General features: G+C 47.9%; 1 protein-coding gene across 3 annotated transcripts in view; it reads left to right on the top strand.

Annotated features, from left to right (window-relative positions):
* Positions 1-24,032, top strand: part of TBC1D22A (TBC1 domain family member 22A) — a 400,970-nt gene that overhangs the window by 1,022 nt on the left and 375,916 nt on the right. For 2 of the 3 annotated variants that reach the window (XM_030815343.1, XM_030815342.1), the window contains exon 2: positions 21,089-21,203. The exons of the other annotated variant lie outside the window; for it this stretch is intronic. The gene's annotated coding sequence lies outside the window, so the exon portion shown is untranslated. The remainder of the gene's footprint in view (positions 1-21,088; positions 21,204-24,032) is intronic. 3 annotated transcript variants of the gene reach the window in all.

Below are 24,032 nucleotides of genomic sequence, written 5' to 3'. Positions count from 1 at the left end.
GAATTGTGTTATGAAAATAAGTCTGAGTAGAATCATTCATAAACACAGTAAAATGGTTTGTACACCTGTCTCATAATAAATATTATTGTTTGAGTGTTTGAATGATAAACTTTGAAATTTACTGCATCCAGTTAGAAAAGTTTACTTTTGGCCGGGTGTGGCGGCTCACGCCTGTGATTCCAGCACTTTGGGAGGTCGAGGTGAACAGATCACCTGAGGTCAGGAGTTTGAGACCAGCCTGACCAACATGGAGAAACCTAGTCTCTACTAAAAATACAAAATTAGCTGGGCATGATGGCACATGCCTGTAATCCTGGCTACTCAGGAGGCTGAGGCAGGAGTATCACTTGAACCCGGGAGGTGGAGGTTGCAGTGAGCTGAGATCGTTCCATTGCACTCCATCCTGGGCATCAAGAGCGAAACTCTGTCTCAAAAAAAAAAAAAAAGGAAAGTTTACTTTTAAGAGTGATCTGGGGTTTAGCAGAGTGAGTTACTGACAGCTCAGACAGTGACTTTGAGAATGAAGGGAGTCATCAAAAGTGGCCAGAGACCCTATTTGAGTCCACAGGACTGTGCTTGATTCGAGAACAGTAAGAGCTTTCAACAAAACCAGTGTCAGTGTCCAAGATGAGTGAAGATTCTGGAATGGTGGTGGATAGGAGGTCCTGGTAGCGACAGGAACAAATGCTATAGAACATAGAGTCCAGGGAAGAGGAGCCACTTGACAGTGTAACTTTTATGTGTTAGTTTTAGGTCTTAAGGTTTTGGTTCCTCATCAGTCTAAACTCTAATTCTTAACTTAGACGTAAGAATAACAGAGCTGCTGTGTGGAGTTACAGCAGTGACTCAACCTTTGGATTGAAGGCTGTGGCTCTTGGTAATTTGTCCTTATACTGAGTTGAATTTATGTCCATCTGGAACCCATGGATGTGACATTTGGAAATAGGGTTTTTGCACAAGTAATCAAGGTAAAATGAGGTCATACTGGATGAGGGTGGGCCTTAGTTCGACAACTAGTATTTTTATAAGAAGAGGGAAATTTGAATACAGAGAGACACACACAGCGAAATGGCCCAGTGGAGACAGAAACAGAGATGGGAATAGTACATTTACAAGCCAAGGAAAGCCAGGGGTTGCTGGCAGCCACCAGAAGCTAGAAGAGGCAAGGAAGGATGCTCACCTAGAGACTTGACAGAGAGCATGGCCCTGTAGATGACCACTTGATTTTGGGCTTTTGGTGTTTAAAACTGAGAGAGAATAAGTGTCTGTTGTTTTAAGCCATTCAGTTGGTGGTAATTTGTTATGGCAGCCACAGGAGACTAATACAGTCTCCAGCTTTCTTCTGTGTGAACCTGAAATACCGAAGACCAGCTTTCCTTTTCCTGTGACTTTGATGCTGTTCTGTGTCTTAGGCATTTTTGAGAGCAGCTTCTGTATTACCTTGGTGAAGCTGGAGTCTTGGAGAGTTCGAGGCTGTCACTGAAGAGGGCAGAAGAAGGAGGAGAGGTTGGGTGCACCAGGAAGGCCTGTGAAGCCTCTGTGTCTCCCATCCGTCTTGTGGCTCAAGCCTCTGGCAGTGCTGCTCTTTCAGGTGGCAGGCTGGAACTCTTCCCTGAAGGAGGAGTCACAGAGGGATGCCCGTTTTCCTATCAGTAGTGGTGATTGGTCACTAGCTGCATATTTATTTAGTCCACACCTGTGCATGCACAGTGCTAGTGGAGATCCTAGCCAGGTTCCTGTGGCTTTGGCAGCTCTTTAAATTGTTTCCCATGATTGTTTTCTTTCTTTCTTTTTTTTTTTTTTTTGAGATGGAATCTCACTCTGTTGCCCAGGCTGGAGTGCAGTGGTGCGATCTCGGCTCACTGCAACTTCTGCCTCCCACGTTCAAGTGATTCTCCTGCCTCAGTCTCCCAAGTAGCTGGGATTACAGGCGCCCACCACCACGCCTGGCTGTTTTTTTGTATTTTTAGTAGAGATGGGGTTTCACCATGTCGGCCAGGCTAGTCTCGAACTCCTGACCTCAGGTGATCCATCCACCTCAGCCTCCCAAAGTGCTGGGATTACAGGTGTGAGCCCCCATGCCCGGCCTTGTTTTCCTCTTTTTTTTTTTTTTTTTTCTGAGACAAGAGTCTCGCTCTGTAGTCCAGGCTGGAGTGCAGTGGCACGATCTCAGCTCACTGCTACCTCCACCTCCTGGGTCCCAGTTCAAGCAGTTCTCCTGCCTCAGCCTCCTGAGTAGCTGGGATTATAGGCACTCGCCACCACGCCCAGCTAATTTATATATATATATCAAGCAGTTCTCCTGTCTCAGCCTCCTGAGTAGCTGGGATTATAGGCACTCGCCACCACGCCCAGCTAATTTATTTATATATATATACATATATACATATATATATATATATTTTTTTAATTGAGACAGAGTCTCACTCTGTTGCCCAGGCTGGAGTGCAGGGGCACGATCTCGGCTCACCGCAAGCTCCGCCTCCTGGGTTCATGCCATTCTCCTGCCTTAGCCTCCCAAGTAGCTGGGACTACAGGTGCCCGCCACCATGCCCAGCTAATTTTTTGTATTTTTAGTAGAGCTGGGGTTTCACCATGCTAGCCAGGATGGTCTCAATCTCCTGACCTCGTGATCCACCTGTCTCAGTCTCCCAGAGTGCTGGGATTACAGGCGTGAGCCACTGTGCCCGGCAATTTTTATATTTTTAGTAGAGATGGAGTTTCACCATGTTGGCCAGGCTGGTCTTGAACTCCTGATCTTGTGATCCACCAGCTTCAGCCTCCCAAAGTGCTGGGATTACAGGCGTGAGCCACCACACCCAGCCTTGTTTTCCTCTTTTTTTTTGAGTCCAGCCCTCATCCCAAGGAAACTCAGGAGGAAGACTATACCCACTGTACAATATAAGACTAGTAAGGGATCTTTCAGATAGTTCAACTCTTTTTTATTTTTGAGATGGAGTCTCGCTCTATCGCCCAGACTGGAGTGCAGTGGCGCGATCTAGACTCACTGCAACCACTGCCTCCTGGGTGCAAGTGATTCTCCTGCCTCTGCTGCCCAAGTAACTGGGATTACAGGCGCCCACCACCATGCCCAGCTAATTTTTTTGTATTTTTAGTAGAGATGTGGTTTCACCATGTTGGCGAGGCTCGTCTTGAACTCTTGGCCTCAAGCGATCCACCTCCGTCGGCCTCCCAAAGTGCTGGGATTACAGGCGTGAGCCACTGCTCCTGGCCAATAGCACAACTCAATAATTCCTTGTGGCAACAATGGCTAATATTCATTAAGCACTTAGCATTTGCCAGGCACTGTTTTTGGTGCTTTACACGTTATGTCTGCCAGTGTTTTGCAGGAGACATGCTTGATCCTGTGCTCCCTGAGGCAGGCTTGGTTTAAATCCCTGGGTTTTTTTCCCCTTCAGTGTCATGCTGAGAAGTATAAGTGTTTTTGCACGACATCTAAGCCTCTTTATTACCTGCCTGCTGCTCAGCTGTTTAGCCACATCTTCCACCCCCACTTGCTTTGAACTTTGCCCTCAGCTGTGCTGATGGACTGCTAGGTTCCTTGGCATACCATACTGTGTGATGTCCCTGTCACTGTCATGCTTTTGTAGCTGACCAGAATGTTTTTTCCCCTCCCTTTCGCCTGGCTTAGCTTTTTTTTTTTTTTTTTTTTTTTCCGCTTTTCAATATGCACCCTCCAGCATACCTCCTGTTTTTTTTTTTTGTTTTTTTTTTTTTTTTTTTTTTTTTTTTTGAGACAGAGTCTTGCTCTGTCGCCCAGGCTGGACTGCAATGGCACAATCTCAGCTCACTGCAAGCTCTGCCTCCTGAGTTCACGCCATTCCCCTGCCTCAGCCTCCCGAGTAGCTGGGACTACAGGCGCCCACCACCACGCCTGGCTAATTTTTTGCATTCTTCGGGGTTTCACTGTGTTAGCCAGGGTGGTCTTGATCTCCTGACCTTGTGATCCACCCGCCTCGGCCTCACAAGGTGCTGGGATTCCAGGCATGAGCCACCGCGCACGGCCCACACCTCCTGTTTTTATGCAGCCTGAACTAAAGTCCCCCTTTTTTGCATCAAACTCAGTGTTGTTGGTGCCTCTGGCTTCCTGTTCTCCCTGGTATGTGCTTGCTTTCACTAGTGAGATCCACAGGTTTAGGAAATGTGTCTTTCTCATTCTTGCATTGTCAGTACCGATACGTGGTGTTTATTCCGAACTATCTCCTTGATTAGCTTGGAGAGTGAGTGGTTTGGCCAGGGTTATAAACTGCAGGGGAGGTGGTCTTGCTGGTAGACCCTCGATTTAGCACATCCTCGTCCTTAGGTTGCATATTTGGCTGACGCTTTCCTAGAAACTTTGTTTCTGGAGGAGCCAGGATGTGTGGTGTGGCAGATAGACCTCTGACGAGGAGTTGGTGGTCCAGATTTTAACTTTCTTTTTCCAGTAATGGTCTTCACCAAGTTACCTCTGGGGCCATCAGTGTCTGTATCTGAATTTGGTTTAAGTAGCTATGGCAAATGGGGAGATATCTTTGGCTTAGCACAATTCTCTTTGAGGAGAAAAGGATGGGCTTCTTGGACCAGTTTTGAGAATTTGATGATTTGCTGATCCAGCAAATATGTATTCAACCCATAGTATGTGTTAGGAACAGCCCCCAGGTGCTGGAGATAATATTAGTGAACAAAATAGACCCAGATCTCTGCTCTCCCAGCTTACAGTGCAGTGGGAGAGCCGGGTATAAATAACATAGCTCAGTTAAATGGAGTTAACTGTTGGAAGGTGACAGCTGCTATCAGAACAATGCTGGGAAAGAGGACTAGGTGGCTTAGTGGCAGGTGTGGTGGTGAGAAGGAGCCCTTCGCTGAGGTGACATTTGAGGAAAGATTTGCATGAGGTGAGGGAACAGGCCAACCAGGAGGCTGGGGAAGAGCAGAGGGGTGAGCAGGTGCAGAGGACCCCCAGAGCGATGCCGGCGTGCTTGAGAAGAGGAGCTGGGGCCAGTGTGGGTCTGGCCAAGAGAAGGGGAGAGTCGTTGGGGGCGTCATGAAGGGTGGTGGGGTAGGGCCTCATGACCACAGTGAAGACATGGACTGTTCTTTGATGCTGGCTGAATGGGGCACCTTTGGAGAGCTTTGAGCGGAGGAGTGGCATGGTCTGCATTAGGTTTAATGGGATATCTTTGGCTGCTGTACTGAAGACAGATTGGAGGCGTTGGGAGTCGGGGCAAGGGCAGAAGCAGGGAGACCAAGAGGCCAGGGTGCTGCAGCATCCAGTGGTCACTGGTTGTGGCGGCTTGCACCTGAGTGGAAGCTGTGGTGGTGGCAAGAAACGGTAGGTGATAAGAATCCGAAGGTTTGGCCGGGCACGGTGGCTCACGCCTGTAATCCCAGCACTGTGGGAGGCCGAGGTGGGTGGATCACTTGAGGTCAGGAGTTTGAGACCAGCCTGGCCAACATGGTGAAACCCCGTCTCTACCAAAAATACAAAAATTAGCCAGGAGAGGTGGCTGGCGCCTGTAATCATAGCTATTTGGGAAGCTGAGGCAGGAGAATCGCTTGAACACAGGAGGCAGAGGTTGCAGCGAGCCAAGATCGCACCACAACACCGCAGCCTGGGCAACAGAGCGAGACTCTGTCTCAAAAAAAATAGAATCTGGAGGTTCAGTCTCTGATTGTCTGGGCTGGTTCTTTCCTGGGCCGCTGACTCTCTTGGCTCCCGAAGGGCTGTTGTTTTCCGCAGTTGCAGTTGGAATTCTCGCCACACTTCACTTTAAATGCCAAGACAAAATCACAGCACACTGGGCTTGAGAACACAGGCAGTCTTTCAGTGTGGGTCTGATGTTTGCTATTTTAGCTCAGCTCCGCCTGGCAGGGTGTGGTCTGCTGATGGAGGGTATGCAGGCAGCTGGGGTATGTGGAGTATGACATTTGAAAGTGGCAGGGTGGTGGCTGGGCACTCTGGCTCATGCCTGTCATCTCAGCACTTTGGGGGGCCGAGGCAGGTGGATCACCTGAGGTCAGCAGTTCGAGACCAGTCTGACCAACATGGTGAAACCCCGTCTCTACTAAAAATACAAAAAATAGCTGGACATTGTGGCGGGTACCTATAATCCCAGCTACTCAGGAGGCTGAAGCAGGAGAATCATTTGAACCCGGGAGGCAGAGGTTGCAGTGAGCAGGGCAAGACTCTGTCTCAAAAAAAAAAAAAAAAAAAAAGAAAGTGTATGGTGGCAAGAAAGGCCCAAATTGAGCATGGCAAGGATGTGAGTGCTGGGATAAAGCTGGAGCAGAAGAGGGTTCTTAGTGTTGTGGCTCTGACAGCCCTCAGCTTACACTGCCAGAGTCACGAGATGTCTGTGAGCAAATGAGACAGTCAGCTGAATAGGCCACAGTCCATCCTCAGCCAAAGGAGAGGCACTGTTGGGGATAATGAATTCATTTGGAAAACGTTTACGAGCTCCTCTCCTGTGCCAGGTGCTGTGGTGAGTGCTGAGCAAGCCATGTGGCCCTTCGCGGCTGGATGCCTGCCCCGTGAACACATGCGCACAGACTGCAGTGCTGGGCAGGTGGCAGTCCCGGGACGCTGGCAGAGTAGCAAGGCCCTCACTGGGTGGAATGGTCATGTCCTCCTGACACAGGTCCGGCTTCCGCCGAGACCTGGCTGTATAGCAGGAACCGATCTGGCTGCCAAGGTCAGGGGAGGGTGTATCGGAGCCCCCCTCCTGCAGGGAGCGCTTGACTGGGGAGGAGGGGCATGGAGGGTGGTGAGCAGGCACCAGAGCTGCTTCCAAGGCCATGGTGAAGATCTGAGCTGTGGTCCTAAGAGCCATGAGAGAGTGTTGAAGGGTTTTAAACAGGGAGGGGTGTGATACTGTGACACTGTTCGTCATCCTTGAAGAGAGGGTGAGAGAGGAAACTGGTGGGCTTCTGAGGAGGCCGAGGCCAGATGCTGTGGGGTTGGAGAGGAGTGGGCAGGTTCAGGGTGCACATGGCGCACTCCGGATTCACTGATGGGCGGGTCCAGGTGATCTCCAGGGTGCTGGCCTGAGGGGATGGGAGTGTGGTGGGCAGAATATTGGTCCCCTAAAGGTATCCTCATCCTCATCCTCATCCCTGACCCCTGTGAATGTGTTCTGTTACATGGCAGAGGGGAATTAAGGTCGCTAATCAGCTGACCTGAAATGGGGGAATTGTCCTGTTACCCGGTGGTCCCAGTGTAACCTCCTGAGCTTTTGGACGTGGTCAGAGACACGGTGTGGGATGGACTCCACCCACAGCGGCTGGCTTTGCAGATGGAGGAGGCAGTCACCAGGAATGTGGCGCGGCTTCTAGAAGCTGGGAAAGGCCTTCTGCGGATGGCTAACAGGAGAGCAAGGCCTTGCTCCTGCATCCGCCAGGAGCTGAATTCTGCCGACAACTGGAGTGAGCAGGAAAGGGGTTCTCCCCTCGAGCCTCCTGACGCCTGGACTTCAGTGTGATGAGACCCATGCCGGGTTTCTGACCATCAGAACTTCGAGATAATGAATGCATGTTTTAAGTTGTGGTAATTTGTTACAGCAGCCGTGAAGAGTGGGGAACCGTGCCGAGGGATGTCTGACAGGGAATGGCCGGTGGCCCAGCACCTCCCTCAGCAGAGTCCTGCTCTTGGATGTGGGCAGGAGTGCCTTGGTCAGCGGCCTTGCCGGGGGTGTCACTGGGTAACCTCCACAAAGTGTGTTTAAACCCAGGGGACTGAAGTCAGCTCGGAGGGTTCTTCTCGTGTCCTATGTCCTGCTCAGGCCTAGGAACCAAATAGGGCCCTGGCTCTTTCCTCAGAATGTTGGCTGCTGCCTCCGGCCGCCTTGCTTTCTGGTGTTTTTTATAAATCTGTATTGCCTTTTGCTTGTGTTTTGAAGAGATTGTTTATTGGGTAAGAACCCTCAGTCCTATTTCCCATGCAGAGGGAAGCCTGGGAGTCTTGGTCCGGCATTGATGGTGTGTTCCCTGCCGGCTGGGTTTCTCTTCTTGTTAGTGAGTGGACATGACCTTCCTGTGACGGGGGCCGCGGAAGCGCTGGTGGGTGAGATGTTGCTGTAGGTGCAGTTCCTTTTCTTGTTCCTTTCAGCGGTTACTTTCCATGTTATTAAATGTCTTACTTTGTCCAGAAACACTTTGAAAAATAAATTGAATGTGAATCGTATTTCCTTAATCTTACATATTTGTCTGATAGAGTAAATCTGGACTCTGGGTTAATTTTAAATGAAGACAAAAATGATTAATCCCTGACAATTTTGGATTATTTATTTGTTTCTTAAGTAACGAGAGCAGGAGGGAGTACCCCATCGCCTCCAAGTGTTTTTGAGGAACCATGGGATTCCTCGTGGAATTGAGGACAAGTCTTCGGAGACCACTTGTCTGTTTTTCTTTTTTCTTTTTAATTTTTTATTTCCATAGATTACTGGGGAACAGGTGGTGTTTGGTTACATGAGTAAGTTCTTTAGTGGTGATTTGTGAGATTTGGGTGCACCTGAGCAGTATACACTGAACAGTGTATACTGAACAGTACACCCGAGCAGTATACACTGAACCCAGTCTTTTATCCCTCACCCACTTCCCGTCCTTTTCCCGAGTCCCTGAAGTCCATTGTGTCATTCTTATGACTTTGCGTCCTCATGGCTTAGGTCCCACTTACTATTTTTTTTTTTTTTTTTTTTGAGATGGAGTCTCTCTCTGTTGCCCATGCTGGAGTGGAGTGGCACGATCTCAGCTCATTGCAACCTCTGCCTCCTGGATTCAGGCGATTCTCCTGCCTCAGCCTCCCGAGTGGCTGGGATTACAGGCACGTGCCACCATGCCCGCCTAATTTTTGTATTTTTAGTAGAGATGGGGTTTCACCATGTTGGCCAGGCTGGTCTTGAACTCCTGACCTCAAGTGATCCACCCGCCTCGGCCTCCCAGAGTGCTGAGATTACAGGTGTGAACCACCATGCCTAGCCATTAGCTCCCACTTATGAGTGAGAACAGATGATGTTTGGTTTTCCATTCCTGAGTTACTTTACTCAGAATTGTTGTCTCCAATCTCATCTAGGTCTCTGCGAATGCCAGTAATTCATTCCTTTTTATGGCTGAGTAGTATTCCTTCACACACACATATATATATATATATATATATATATATATATATATATAAAATACATAAATATATATACACATATACATATGTACACAAACACACATGCACCACACTTTTTTTTTTTTTTCTTTTTTGAGTGGAGTCTCGCTCTGTCACCAGCCTGGAGTGCAGTGGTATGATTTCGGCTCACTGCAACCTCTGTCTCCTGGGTTCAAGCGATTCTCCTGCCTCAGCATCCTGAGTAGCTGGGATTACAGGTGCACACCACCATGCCCAGCTAATTTTTGTATTTTTACCATGTTGGCCAGGATGGTCTCCATCTCCTGACCTTGTGATCCTCCTGCCTTGGCCTCCCAAAGTGCTGGGATTGCAGGCATGAGCCACTGCGTCTGGCCACACCACACTTTCTTTATCCACTTGTTGATCGATGGGCATTTGCGTTGAAAAGAAGTCATCTCTGTTTTTCTTTCCCTGAACGGCCACAGTCTAGCACGGCCTGCCTGCGGCTAGGACAAGGGCAGTGCTCATGTGCAGGGGGCTGTCCTGGCTCTGTGGCCCGAGAGTGACACCTGTCCCTCCTTTCCTTCTCTGACAGGCTCAGCTTCTTTGCCCCTCCTCAGCTCAGCCCTTCACCCCCTGAACACAGGCCGTGGAGATCTGCATCGTGCAGTGCTTCTAGGTGCAGTGGGGAGCCCAGGAACAGGAGCTGGTGTCCTGCCACAGGGTGGGGAATGTCACCATGCTTGGCCCTGGGAGCGCAAGATGACCCACCTGCATGGTTCTTTTTCCTGAGGAGTCAGGGAGCGTGTCTGTGAGCAGGTGTTCCCTGCAGCGCTCAGAACTGAGGTAGCTGGGGCCTTGGCGTCACACCTCACGCTAGGGATTGTTTATGGAGTGCTTCCCTTGGGCTAGGCACTTTTTTTTTTGGAGATGGAGTCTCGCTTTGTTACCCAGGCTGGAATACAATGGTGCCATCTCAGGTCACTGTAACCTCTGCCTCTCAGGTTCAAGCAGTTCTCCTGCCTCAGCCTCCCCAGTAACTGGGGCTACAGGCTCATGCTGCCACACCCAGCTAATTTTTTTGTGTGTGTTTTAGTAGAGATGGGGTTTCACCCTGTTGGCCAGGCTGGTCCCGAACTCCTGACCTCAGGCGATCCGCCCACCTCGGCCTCCCAAAGTGCTGGGATTACAGGCGTGAGCCACTGCGCCCGGCGGGCTAGGCACTTTACATGCAACCACCTGTGTAGTCCTCATAGCAGCTGGGGGTGGTACCGTGTGGTCCCTATTTTACAAATGAGGAAACTCAGAAGCTGAGTTACGTGCTCAAAGCCACACAGCTCATAAGTGGCAGAGCTGGGGTTTGAACCTGAGAAGTCTGTGCCCTTACCCATCACAGCCTCATCCTTATCTCCTCCATTCCCTAGGGGACTTAACAGGCGCTGAAATTATTACAGAGAAAGCTGACTCACTCGCCAGGTATCGACGATCCTTCTGTGGGCTGGCTTGGGTGGAAGTGTTCTCACCGCCCCTGCACCCATCCTCCTGTTTGAACTCAGGGTGCTGCCTGCTGGGCCTGCCTGCCCTTGGAGCCCTGCTGAGCTCAGCCTGAGGCCTGGCTCCTCCAGGCTTAGGGAAAACCACGCTTCCTGTGCTCGGCAGACTGCCGGGGATTCTTCTGGAGTGAGGTGAGCAGCTTCTCCTAGGTCCCCCCGGTGTTCTCTTTGCAGGCAAGAGGCAGAGGTATCAGGAGGCCCAGAGGGAACAGGGCTGCCTGGGCTCTTCCCATTTCTGGGCCCCGTGCTGTGGGGAACTTTCATTTTGAGTATCCCCAGACTTTTTGTTCCCCCTTTCTGAAATGTTTCCTCTTTTCTGGTGATAAACATGGAAATTCCACCCCGAGCGCTGTGGGTCATGAAGGGGCGCGTAGGCCCTGCGAGTCCAGTTGCTTAGAATACCTGTGGGTTTCCTCATTGAGTAGGAAGTAGAGGCTGAGAACGTCTGTGTTGTTACTGATGGCAGCCCCCTGGAGCAGGGCCAGGCATTGCTGGGCGCCCTCTCCACCCTGAGTCTGCCTTCCCTGTACGGCCTGCAGTGGGGAAGGTGGGCCTCTGCTCAAGGCCTTGAGCTCCTAGGGGAATGGGTTCACCCTCAGGCCCATCCAAGGCAGAGCCCATTCCGGCTTCAGGGCCCCTGGTGTTTCTGGGCCCCCGAGTGCATCAGCTCTGTTCCCACGAGTCCCTCCTGGGTGTTCTTGCTCATGCTTGGGTTCATTGGAGCGCTGCCTCGCCCTCCGCCACCCTCTTCCTTCTCATGTGCGCTGTGTGCACCGGAGCCCGGCCGATGGCATACTCCTGTAGGGCAGCTGGTGTGATTGGCGCTCGCGGGACTGGGTGGTACTCTTGGTGGGTCGGTGAATGAAGGGTGAGTGAATGGAAGGTCTGGGTCATCACTGCGCATTGTGTAGACGTCATTAGCACTCTACATTTAGTCTATACTAGATTCATAAAAACACCTTCTTCAGTAGTAAATTAACCTTAGCTTGCTGTGACTTTTAAACTTCATAAACGTTTTGATTTTAAAAAAACTTTTGACTCCTTTCTATTAAGACATAGCTTAGAACACAAATATGTTGTACAGCTGTACCAAAATATTTTTCTTTGTATCCTGACTCGGTAAGCTTTTTTCTTTTTTTAAATTGTTTTATTTTTTACTTTTTCAGCTTTTTGTTAAAAACTAAGGCACAGACATACACATTAGCCTAGGCTGACACAGGGTCAGGACCGTCGGTGCCACTGGCTTCCACCTCCACGTCTTGTCCCAGTGGAAGGTCTTCAGAGGCGACAACATGCGTGGAGCCGTCATCTTCCATGATAACATCGCCTTCTTCTGGAATGCCTCCTGAAGGACTAGGGACTTGCCTGAGGCTGTTTTACAGCTTTTATTTTATTTTTTAAATAAGTAAAAGGAGCATACTCTAAAATAATGATAAAAAATATAGTACAATAGGCCAGGCACAGTGGCTCATGCCTGTAATCCCAGCACTTTGGGAGGCCGAGGCGGGTAGATCACCTGAGGTCAGGAGTTCGGGACCAGCCTGGCCAACATGATGAAACCTTGTCTCTACTAAAAATACAAAAATTAGCCAGGTGTGGTGGTGGGCACCTGTAATCCCAGATACTCAGGAGTCTGAGGCAGGAGAATCGCTTGTACCCTGGAGGCAGAGGCTGCAATGAGTCGAGATCGCACCATTGCACTCCAGCCTGAATGACAAGAGCGAAACTCTGTCTCAAAAAAAAAAAGTATAATACAATTAGTACAATGAATACATACATAAAGCAGTAGCATAGTTGTTCATTATGATCAAGTATTACATACAGTACATAATGTGTGTGCTGTACTGTTATAGGACTGGCAGTGCAGTAGATTTGCTTACATCAGCATCACCGCAAACACAGGAGTATGCTTTGTGCTATGATGTAACTTTGGCTGTGACATCACTAGGTGACAGGAATTTTTCAGCTGCATTATAGTCTTACAGGACCATGGTCCCATATGTGGTCTGTTGTTGATTAAAATGTCGTTATGTGGTGCGTGACTTTACTTCTCTGTGTTGGACAATTTCTTTCTTTCTTTCTTTCTTTTTTTTTTTTAAAGGTGCCCACCACCACGCCTGGCTAATTTTTGTATTTTTAGTAGAGACGGGGTTTCACCATAGTGGCCAGGCTGGTCTTGAACTTCTGACCTCAGGTGATCTGCCCGCCTCGGCCTCCCAAAGTGCTGGGATTACAGGTGTGAGCCACAGCGCCCAGCCAGGACAATATCAGAATACTTCCATTTCCTTCATATTTTCTGTTTTCTATAATAAACACACATTGCTTTTGTTACGTGAGGGAAAAAAAATCATTGTAAAAATGCTGTTTCCAAGACCTATTTCCAGAGATGTCCATTTGACCCAGTGATTGCCTCAGCTCCTGCTGGGTTCTCAGTGCTCCGAGGGCTGTGAGGAGTGTGACGAGAGACAAAACGCAGTCCCCGTAGCAGGGAGTTTGTGGCCCAGAAGCGGCACCACATAGCTGGGAGCCTTGCAGGACAGCGTATGTGTTGCTGCCAGTCAGAGTGGTGTGGGTGTCGGGGTGGGACAGCCCTCGGAGACCCTCTGGTTTGGGTCTCAGGCGCCACGTCTTTCTGCCGTTGACCCTCGGGGTGGGCACGAGTTTCAAATTATGCTGTGGACGGAGGGGATGGTGGAATTGTTTACTGTTGCCATAATGGTTTTTCGTACATTTTCCTCCAAAGCTCCTAGAGTTAATTTCCTTGGAAAATTTACTTCTGAATATATTTTATAAATCTGGGGAGTATCACCATGTGTTAGAATGAGCTGAGTGGTAAATTCAGTTGCCAATTTGAGTATGTATTTCAGAAAGCTGCTATTGAACCCTAAGGTGGCACTGAATAATGACTGTTCTTGGAGAAGAGAGGTTGATTAGCCATGAAATGAATTTGACTAGATGACTTGCCTGTTTACTTCATATATGTGAAACACAGAGAAGCATTTAATCATAAATGTTTCATTTCTTTTATGATCTTGAGAACATCACAGCTGGATTTATTGCTTTTCTATACTTTTATCTTCTTTCACTCTTCCCTGTTTCCCTCACTGCTATTTTCACCCACTGCTGTTTAACCTTCAATTAAAAAAAAAAAAAGAAGCCGTTCTGATACACCATCAGGTTTGTTTGAAAAGAGCACCTTGGTGTAGAGGCTTCAAATTCAAACCAGAAAAACCTTCTGCAGGATCTGCCGGGGAGAGCTGCTTCCAGTCAAAACCCAGTGGCCTCGCAGCATTGGCCCGAGTCGCTCTGTCCCTCTTGACTCTGACTTGTCTCTTCCCGCCTCAGAGTCACCTGTATCCTCATGGATTAGCTGCCTTCGCTGAGGCGGCCCGAGGACAGGGACTTTCGCTTGTTCACTGTCAGCTTTCCAGGACCAGCCCGGGCCTGGGGTGGAGCAGGTGCCCAGTCAGTGTTTGTTGAGTGACTTGAATGGAGAAACATAACGCAGTGTAGTCGGTAGAAGCTGAAGGCGTCTGTGTTTCACGCTGCCGTCAAGCAAGGACCAAGTTGGAGGCCCTGGCTATCCACGAGTAGATTCGCAGCAAGTATTGGATTCTAGTGTTTTGTTTATTGTTTATTTAAATTTTCTGAGTCATGTTGTAAAGACAGCTCTGGGCACAGTCCTGAAGAGTTGGTGTTGATTTCAGGGACCCATTCTCTTTCTCTTGGGCATTTCCCATGGCCCTGACCCCCACAACTGACCAGTGTCTCCAGCCTGTTCTCATGCTGTGACCCCTCTCCCCTTCTCCCTGGAGGTGCCCTCCCGATTTTTTTTTTTAGACAGAGTGTCACTCTGTTGCCCAGGCTGGAGTGCAGTGGGGTGCGATCTTAGCTCACCGCAGCCTCGTCTTCCTGGGCTCAGGTGATCCTCCCACCTCAGCCTCTCGAGTAGCTGGAGCACACCACCATGCCTGGCTAATTTTTATATTTTTTATAGAGACGGGGGTTTCACCATGTTGCCCAGGCTGGTCTTGAACTCCTGTACTCAAACGATCTGCCCACCTTTGCCTCCCAAAGTGCTGGGATTATAGGCCTGAGCGACCACGCCCAACCCCAGTTCTTGTGTTAGACCTTAGTCTACCTGCCTCCCCTGCCATGGTTGTCCTCGGGTTCCCGTTACGAGTGAGTGGTGGCATTGCAGTTGCATCTCCCTGTGCCTATGCTGAAAAGGTGAGCTTTGACCACAATTCTGAGGGCTGTTTTTGGGGAGGGCAAGGGGAGGTCTTTTTGGTTGGGGGTCTTCTCCAGGGCACAGCCTCTTGGGGCATCTCTGTGCTGGCCCCTCCCTGGCCTGCCCTGGGTATCTTGTCCCTTGTCCACGTAGTTCCACTTTCACCTGCGTGCGGCCTCTCCTGTCGTGGGTTAGAGCCTGTGACCCTTCGTCAGTGTTTGCTCATGCGCTGTCCCGTCTGAGAGCCCCGGCTGTGTGTTTCTAGGATCAGCAGGATGTGCACCTATTGACCAGAACACCCAACTAATGGCCCCTGCCTTGCTCGCTACTAACCAGTTAGTCCTCCTCAAGTTTGGGGGCGATGAAATCTGTCATTTTCATGTGAAGCATGCTGAAGGGTGTTGTTCTGTGGTGATTTATGCTACAGACTTGTCATTCATGGTGGGGCAAGTGGACTTGGACCTATTATTATTATTATTTTTTTTGAGATGGAGTCTCACTCTCTCGCCCAGGCTGGTGTGCAGTGGTGCGATCTCAGCTCACTGCAACCACCGCCTCCTGGGTTCAAGTGATTCTCCTGCCTCAGCCTCCTGGGTAGCTGGGACTACAGGTGTGTGCCATCACACCCAGCTAATTTTTGTAGTTTTAGTAGAGACGAGGTTTCACCATGTTGACCAGGATGGTCTCGATCTCTTGACCTCGTGATCTGCCCACCTTGGCCTCCCAAAGTGCTGGGATTACAGGCCTGAGCCACCGTGCCTGGCCGGACTTGGACTTATTTAAAGGTTGAATGAATGAGGCTGGTCAGCCATCTCGAGCCTTCCCTTCCATGACGTACCGGCCTTCCTGGGACACAGTGGGGTCAGGGAGGGGGCCCTTCCTGTCCTCCCTTCAATCTTTATAGAGATACCACTTACATACCACACCATTCGCCCATTTAAAGTGCTTGGTGTTTTTAGTATATTCACAGTTATGCAGTCATTACTACAATTGGTTTTAGAAAAATTTCATCACCACAGAGAGCAACGCTGTACCTGTTAGCATTCACTTCCCATTCTCTCCTCCCCACCCTTGGCAACCATGAGGCTACTATCTGGCTCCAGGGATTTGCCTGTTCTGGATGTTGCATGTCAGTGGAATCATACAGTGTGCGGCCTTTTGCATCTGGCTTCTCTCAGCTTCATGTTGTCAGGATTCACCCATGCTCCCTCCATGGTCTCCTGGTGCTTGTGCAAGGGTTTTCTAGGTCGTCTGTCAAGAAGTGGAATTAGGCTGGGTGTGGTGGCTCACGCCTGTAATCCCAGCACTTTGGGAGGCTGAGGCGGGCGAATCACGAGGTCAGGAGATCGAGACCACGATGAAACCCCGTCTCTACAAAAAATACAAAAAACTAGCCAGGCGTGGTGGCGGGCGCCTGTAGTCCCAGCTACTCGGAGAGGCTAAGGCAGGAGAATGGCGTGAACCTGGGAGGCGGAGCTTGCAGTGAGCTGAGATCGTGCCACTGCACTCCAGCCTGGGCGACAGAGCGAGACTCCGTCTCAAAAAAAAAAGTGGAATTATGTCATATGCATCTGCTTTTCGTAAGGAATCACTAGGGTTCTCTTTAAAACAGTAGATTACTGCAGTGTTTCAAAGAAGTATAATTCATTAAACAGTTTATTGACTAATATCCTTTTCTTTTTTTGGATACAAAGTCTTGCTTTGTTGCTCAGGCTGGAGTGCAGTGGTGTGATCACAGCCCACTGCAACCTCAAACTCCTGGGCTCATGTGATCCATCTACTTTATCCTTGTGAGTGGCAGGGGCTCCAGGTACATGCCACTGTGCCCGGCTAAGTTATTTTTTTGGTAGAGATGGGGTCTCCCTATGTTGCCCAGGCTAGTATTGAACTCCTGGTCTCAAGTGATCCTCCTGCCTCAGCCTCCCAAGTGCTGGGATTACAGATGTGAGCCACCATACCTGGCCAGTTAATATACTTTTTTAAAGACAAATTTCATTATCTGAAATGAGGTAGGTGGGTATGTTGCCACATATTCCTTTAAAATATCTTTAGTTGAAGTCTGCTTTTCTTTTTAGCTATGCAAAATCAAAAGTGCAATTTTGATAAGATAAAATGGGGTTCCTTTAGTCTCATTTGACCTTTGTTGGAACATTTTTTGCTTAGTAAACACAAATGGTTTGCCTATGAAGAATCTATGAATTTCCGGCTGTCCCGGGAGGAAAAACCTGTGGCCTGTGATAACGTGGCAGAGACTTTTTTAAAAAAGGACATGCAAATAGTGGCCAGTAGGCCAAGAAGCATGCTGGTTTTGAGCAATAAAGATACATTGGGAAATGATAGGAAGAATGTAAACGTTCGTATAAAGAGAGATTGATAATATTGATAAATGCTATTCGTAGGTCATGTCCCAGTATTCAGATTGCTGTGATATACGATTATCTCATTTCATACATGTTCTTATTCCCATTTCCAGGATGAGAAAATGAAAACTCAGAGTACTTACTTGGTTAAAACTTTACCAGCCAGTAAGTGTTGGAGCTGGGCCTTGAACCTGGGCCTTTGATTCTTAAACCTGAAAGCTTTCTACCAGTGTCAGAGAGACATCCAAGACGTTTCAGGAAAAGGACATGACAGATGGATTGGGCTTGATCTAAGCAGTCTGTATCTTTTTCCCACCCCCTGGCATAGAGCAAGCATTTGATTCTGCTCATCGGTTTTGTGGGTCAGAAATTCACATAGGGCACAGTGGGATATCTTGTCTCTTCTCCATGATGTCTGGGGCCTCACTAGGAAGACTTGAAGGCTGGGGCTGAAATTATCAGAAGGCTGATTCACTGACTTGTCTAGCGGTGATGCAGGCTGTCCGCTGGGCCTTCACCTAGTGCTGTGGGTTGTAATGTGTACATATAGGAGATCCTTGTGGCTAATTTTGGCGTCTTCAGAGAATGGGTAGCTGGGTTCCAAGAGCGGGAACCCAAGAGGGTCAGGTAAAAGTTGTATTGACTTTAAAACATTATAACATCTTCCCTGAGATACAGATACAACACAATTCACCCACAATAGCCTTCACCCATTTAAAGTATATAATGCAGTGGTTTTTTTAGTGTCTTCAAAGAGTTGTGTAACTATCACCACAATCAGTTTGAGAGCACGTTTATTGCCTCTAGAAAACCTCGTGTGTCCTTTAACTATCACCCCTGCCTTCCTCCCTGTTCTAGTCCCCAAGTAACCACTAATCTACGTTCTCTGTATATAGAATGGTCAATTCTAGGGATTTCAAATAAATGGAATAATGCCCATTTCTTTGGTAATTATCTTCTTTCACTGAGCATAATATTTTCAAGATTGATCCGTGTCGTGGCTTGTATCAGTACTTTTGTTTTGTTTTGAGACAAGGTCCTGCTCTGTTGCCCAGGCTAGAGAGTGCAGTTTTGCCAACATGGCTCACTGAAGCCTTGATCTCAACCTCCTGGGCTCAAGTGATTCTCCTGTTTCAGCCTTCCATGTAGCTGGGACCGCAGACATGCATCATCATGCCTGGTTAATTTTTTGATTTTTTGTAGAGATTGAGGTCTCACTTTGTTGCCCAGACTGGTCTTTAACCCCTGGGCTCAAGTGATCCTCCCCACCTTGGCCTCCGAAAGTGCTGGATTACAGGCATGAGCCACCTTCCATCCTTGTCTTTTTCCTGAGCTTAGGGGCAAAATATTCAGCCTTTCACCATTAAGTATGATGTTAACTATGAGTTTTTTGTAGATATCCTTTATCAGGATGAAGATTACCTTTGATTCCTAGTTTGTTGATAATTTTTATAATGAAGGAGTATTGAATTTTATCATATGCTTTTTCTGCATCTATTTAGATGATCATGTGGTTTTTGTTCTTTATGCTATTAATATAGTGTATTGTACTAATTGATTTTTGATTATTAAACCAACCTTGCATTTCTTGGATAAATTCCACTTGATTATGATACGTAATCCCTTTTTATGTGTTGTTGGATTTGGTTTGCTAGTATTTTGGGTTTTTATGTGTATATTCATAAGAGATATTGGTTTGTAGTTTTCTTTCTTTGTGATGTCTTTGCTTGATTTTGGTATCAGGGTAGTACTTGCCTCATAGAATGAGTTGGGAAATATTACCTCCTTTTCTAGGTTTTGGAAGGATTTATGAAGAATTGGTATTAATTCTTCTTTATCTGTTTGGTAGAATTTACCAGTGAATCCCTCTGGGCTTGGACTTTTCTTTGTGTGTAGTGTTTTGATTACTAATTTAGTCTCTTTATTTTTATTTTTTATTTTTTTGAGACAGGGTCTTGCTCTGTTGCCTACACTGGAGCACAATAGTGCTGTCATAGGTCACTGTAACCTCGAATTCGTGGGCTCAAGTGATCCTCCCATGTCAGCCTTCTGAGTAGCTGGGACTACAGGTGTGTGCCACCATGCCCACTAGTTTTTTGGTTTTTAGTAGACGAAGTCTTGCTTTGTTGGCCAGGCTGGTCTTGAACTCCTGGGATTCAAGCGATCCTCCCACCTTGGCTTCCCAAAGTGCCGTGATTACACGCGTGAGCCAGTGTGCCCGGCCTCTAATTCAGCCTCTTTCCATGTTATGTATCTAGTCATATTTCCTCCTGCTCCTTGAGTAAGTTTCAGTTGTGTGTATCTTTCTGGGAATTTGTGCATTATATCTAATTAATCTTATTTGTTGGTGCACAGTTCATAATATTCTCATAATTCTTTTTATTTCTGTAAGGTTGACAATAATGTCTTTTCCATCATTTCTGACTTTAGTAATTTAAGTCTTCTCTTTTTTCTTTTAGTCAGTCTAGCTAAAGGTTTGTCAGTTTTATTCATCTACTCAGAGAACCATCTCTTGGTTTTGTTCATTTTCCTTGTATTTAAGGAAATAACCAGACCAGCAGCTTTCTGTGTCTCCCTGGAGTCCTGCTGTGGTTCTGGGAGTTGCCTCTCCTCTCTTTCTGTCGAGTGGCCCGGCCAGTGCATGTGGCGGCTCCTGCGTCTCCGTCTCCTCTGTTTCTGTCGAGTGGCCTGGCCAGTGCATGTGGGGGCTCCTGCGTCTCCGTCTCCTCTGTTTCTGTCGAGTGGCCTGGCCAGTGCATGTGGGGGCTCCTGCGTCTCCGTCTCCTCTGTTTCTGTCGAGTGGCCTGGCCAGTGCATGTGGGGGCTCCTGCGTCTCCCGTTCACCAGAGTAGCTCTGCCTTTACCTGTTTGGCATTTCCATATAATATTTCTTTTGAAAAGTTGGTTTACTGCTAAAGTACTGGCTTTCGTACAGTGAAACTCCACAGAACAAAACTGGAGCTGCATGCATTAACATTGATACATAAAGAACAATCTTGAGGGACCGTCTAGTTGCAAGAAGATACATATGTATGAAATGATAACATTGTAAACTTTGCAAATGTGCAGAATAATACTGTATGTTGCCTAGAGATCCATGACTCTTCCATAATAGTATAAACTCCTATATGGAAATGGAAAATGTCAAATACAGGTTGGTAGCTACCTCAGAGGAGGCAGGTAGAGAACCAGAATGGGGAGGGTTTCAACTCTATTATATGACAAAATGTTGGAATTTGGTGGAAGTGAATCTCTGGGTGGTGTCTGTGTGGTTATTCCTTATGTCCTATATGTCACTAAGCTGGCTTTGCAGCCTGCCAGGGGTGGGTGACCTTGGGCAGGCTACTTTCTTTTTTTTTTTTTTTTTGGGGGGATGGCGTCTCGCTCTGTCGCCCAGGTTGGAGTTGGAGTGCAGGGGCGTGATCTCGGCTCACTGCAAGCTCTGCCTCCCGGGTTCACACCATTCTCCTGCCTCAGCCTCCCGAGTAGCTGGCACTATAGGCATCCGCCACCACGACCAGCTTTTTTGTATTTTTAGTAGAGATGGGGTTTCACTGTGTTAGCCAGGATGGTCTCGATCTCCGGACCTCATGATCCGCCCGCCTTAGCCTCCCAAAATGCTGAGATTACAGGTGTGAGCCACCACGCCCGCCCAGGCAGGCTACTTTCTTAAGCTCTCTGTCCCTCGGTTTTTCCACCTTTAGAATGGGAAGAGTAATGACATCTGCCTTATTGGGTTGCAAAGATTAAAGGAGTTAACACATTAAGAGTTTAGAATAATGCTCATCTCTGTTAGCTACTACTATTATTCTCTATGTTTTATTGCTTGCAGTATTGATAGTAGAAAAGAAACAGCATGTTGAGCGAATCCGGAGGCTGCTGAGAGTGGTTGGAGCTGAGCAGTGGCACGCGGCGTGGTGCTCACAGGGCTGTTCCTTCACTTTTCTGTGTGTTTCATTCCTTTGGTAAAAGTATCCAGCCCCAGCCCCACTGGGACCCGCCTGTGGTTCATGCCACAGGGCGTCTGTGTCCTCAGCACCCAGGACAGTGCCTGTCACGTAGGTCCTTCCTGGTTGAGAGGAGGGATCAGCGCTTTGCTTTCAGGTCGTCTTCAGTTTGAAGCTGAAACTCACTCTGATGTATGCAGAAATAAATGTGATGTTTTCATTTGGATGCTGACTTTAGAATTTTCTTCTGAAATCATGTATTTCTCCTTACTGGCTTTTTTTTGGGAAGGAGAAGTCATAACAAACCCTTCAAGGGGCAAAACTCTTTTGAATTCCTTTCTCTTCTTTGGGTTTCCCATCTTCCTCTGTGGAGTGAGGGGTGGGACTGGGCTCCTGGGCCTTTGAAGGAAGGCCGGATGTGGGCTCATGTTTCTGCTCACTGTGATGACAGGCCTCTGGCTGCCACTTTGATGTCCCACTGATTCCACTGCTCCTGGCCTTCAGATCAGGTGCATGCTGTTTTGTTTGTCTCAACCTTCTGCCAGTCTCACTTTTCCTAGTTCTAAGTGTGATTTTTTTCCGTAAGGAATCCTTCCTTCCTTCCTTCCTTCCTTCCTTCCTTCCTTCCCTTCCCTTCCCTTCCCTTCCCTTCCCTTCCCTTCCCTTCCCTTCCTTCCTCCTTCCTTCCTTCCTTCCTTCCTTCCTTCCTTCCTTCCTTCCTTCCTTTCCTTCCTTTCCTTCCTTTCTCTCCTTCTCTCTTTCTTTCTTTCGAGACAGAGTCTCGCTGTCGCCCAGGCTGGAGTGCAGTGGCATGATCTCGGCTCACTACAAGCTCTGCCTCCTGGGTTCACGCCATTCTCCTGCCTCAGCTTCCCAAGTAGCTGGGATTACAGGCACGTGCCACCACACCCGGCTAATTTTTTGTATTTTTCATAGAGACGGGGTTTCACTGTGTTAGCCAGGATGGTCTCGATCTCCTGACCTCGTGATCCGCCTGCCTCGGCCTCCCAATAAGACTGGGTTTCTACGCTCCTGTGGCATGCTCTTGTAGGAATTGTCATAGAACATTCAAAATGCCAGTCGAAGTTTTGCTTTTGTAAGTAAACTGTAAGGGCCGGAATAGTTTGGACGTGTTGTGCTTGTCTTTCCCTCCCCAGTGCCCTGTCCGAGAGTCAGTATCGAAAAAATGTTTGTCAAGTTTTGCTGAAAAATCTTAGAATATAAAAGTAAACATTTGGTATAATTAATATATTGTGCTGCAGGCATAGGAATGGGATACCGAATAGAAACTGAGTGGGAAACTGAAAACTGACCCAATGTAATATTTTAATGTTAAAGATGATGTTCTCAAAGCAGTGGGTGAAAGGAGAGGTTACTGAACAAATCACATTTGAACTCTTCTTTATTTTTTTTTAAAGTTTCCTACTAAACACTATATAGCAAAATAAAATAAATTCGAGGTGGATTGAAAACTTAAGGGTAGGAACGAGCCCTCTAGAAGGATGAAACTAGCACACAGTGGAATGTTTATGCACTCTCGGAAGGGGTAGGCCTTTCCAAGTGCGTCCCCAAAGCGGAATCACGAGGAAAGGACACGAGTGGCTCAGCCTCCCAGACCAAGGCAAACAGATTGGCCACCGCCATTCTCTTTCTGTGACTACTCTAACAAATCATCACAAACTTACTGGCCTACAACAAACGTGGTATCTTGGAGTTCTAGAGTTTGCAAGTCTGATGTGGGTCTCACTGGGCTAACACCAAGGTGTTGGTGGGACTGGTTCCTTCTGGAAGCTCCAGGGGAGAGCGTTTTCCCTGCTCTCTCCAGCTCCAGGAAGCCGTCCACGTTCCTTGGCATACAGCCCCCTTTCTCCATGTGCAGAGTCAGCCGTGTTGCATTTGTGTGACCTTTCGTGGTCTCTTCTGCCTCTGACCACAGCCAGGAAGGGTCTCTGCTTTTGAGTACTCATGATTAGATCGTGCCCACCAGGATTGCCCAGGATGGTCTCCCACCTCAAGATTCGTATTCTTAATCGCATCTGCAAAGTCCCCTTTGCCATGTAAGGTGACGTAGTCACAGGTTCTGGGCATTAGGATGTGGACGTCTTGGGTGGGGGCTGTAATTCTGCTGACCACACCACCAAAATGACTAAGAAGGAATCTTCTGTTTACAAGGTTTTTTTTTTTTTTACAAAGCAGTGAGAAAGTGGTGAGCACCTCATAAGAAAATGGACAAAGGGTATCAGCAGACAATTTACAAAAAGAAGAGGTACCAATGAACAAAATAAAAAAAAATGTTTTATCTCACTCATGAATGAAAAGGCACATAGCCGACATGGAGACCACTGTTCTCCTGTTGAATGAGCAGTGGTGTGTGGTGTTGACACTGCTGGTGGGATATGAACCACGGCTCTTCAGCAGTGTGGACCAGTGGCCTTTTTAATGCGTGCTTTATGTCCCAAGCTTTCCATTTCTAGGAGTTTATCCCCAAGAGGTTATCATAGTTGTGTGCAAATATTTGTCTCCAAATATCTTTATTACTTTTTTGTAATCACTATTTTATTTTATTTTTTAGAGACAGGGTCTCACTCTGTAACCCAGATTGGAGTGCGGTGGTGCATTCTTGGCTCACTGCAACCTCCACCTCCCAGGCTCAAGCGATCATCCGACCATTTTTTTGGAATCACTTATATTATTTTTTTGAGACAGGGTCTCACTCTGTAACCCAGGTTGGAGTTCAGTGGTGCAATCTTGGCTCACTGCAACCTCAGCCTCCCAAGTAGCTGGGACCACAGGCTTATGTCACCACGCCCAGCCAATTTTTTTTGTATT

Source organism: Nomascus leucogenys, chromosome 7b (assembly GCF_006542625.1).
Source record: "Nomascus leucogenys isolate Asia chromosome 7b, Asia_NLE_v1, whole genome shotgun sequence".
Taxonomy (NCBI): domain Eukaryota; kingdom Metazoa; phylum Chordata; class Mammalia; order Primates; family Hylobatidae; genus Nomascus; species Nomascus leucogenys.
This window is presented reverse-complemented; position numbering and strand designations above follow the sequence as displayed.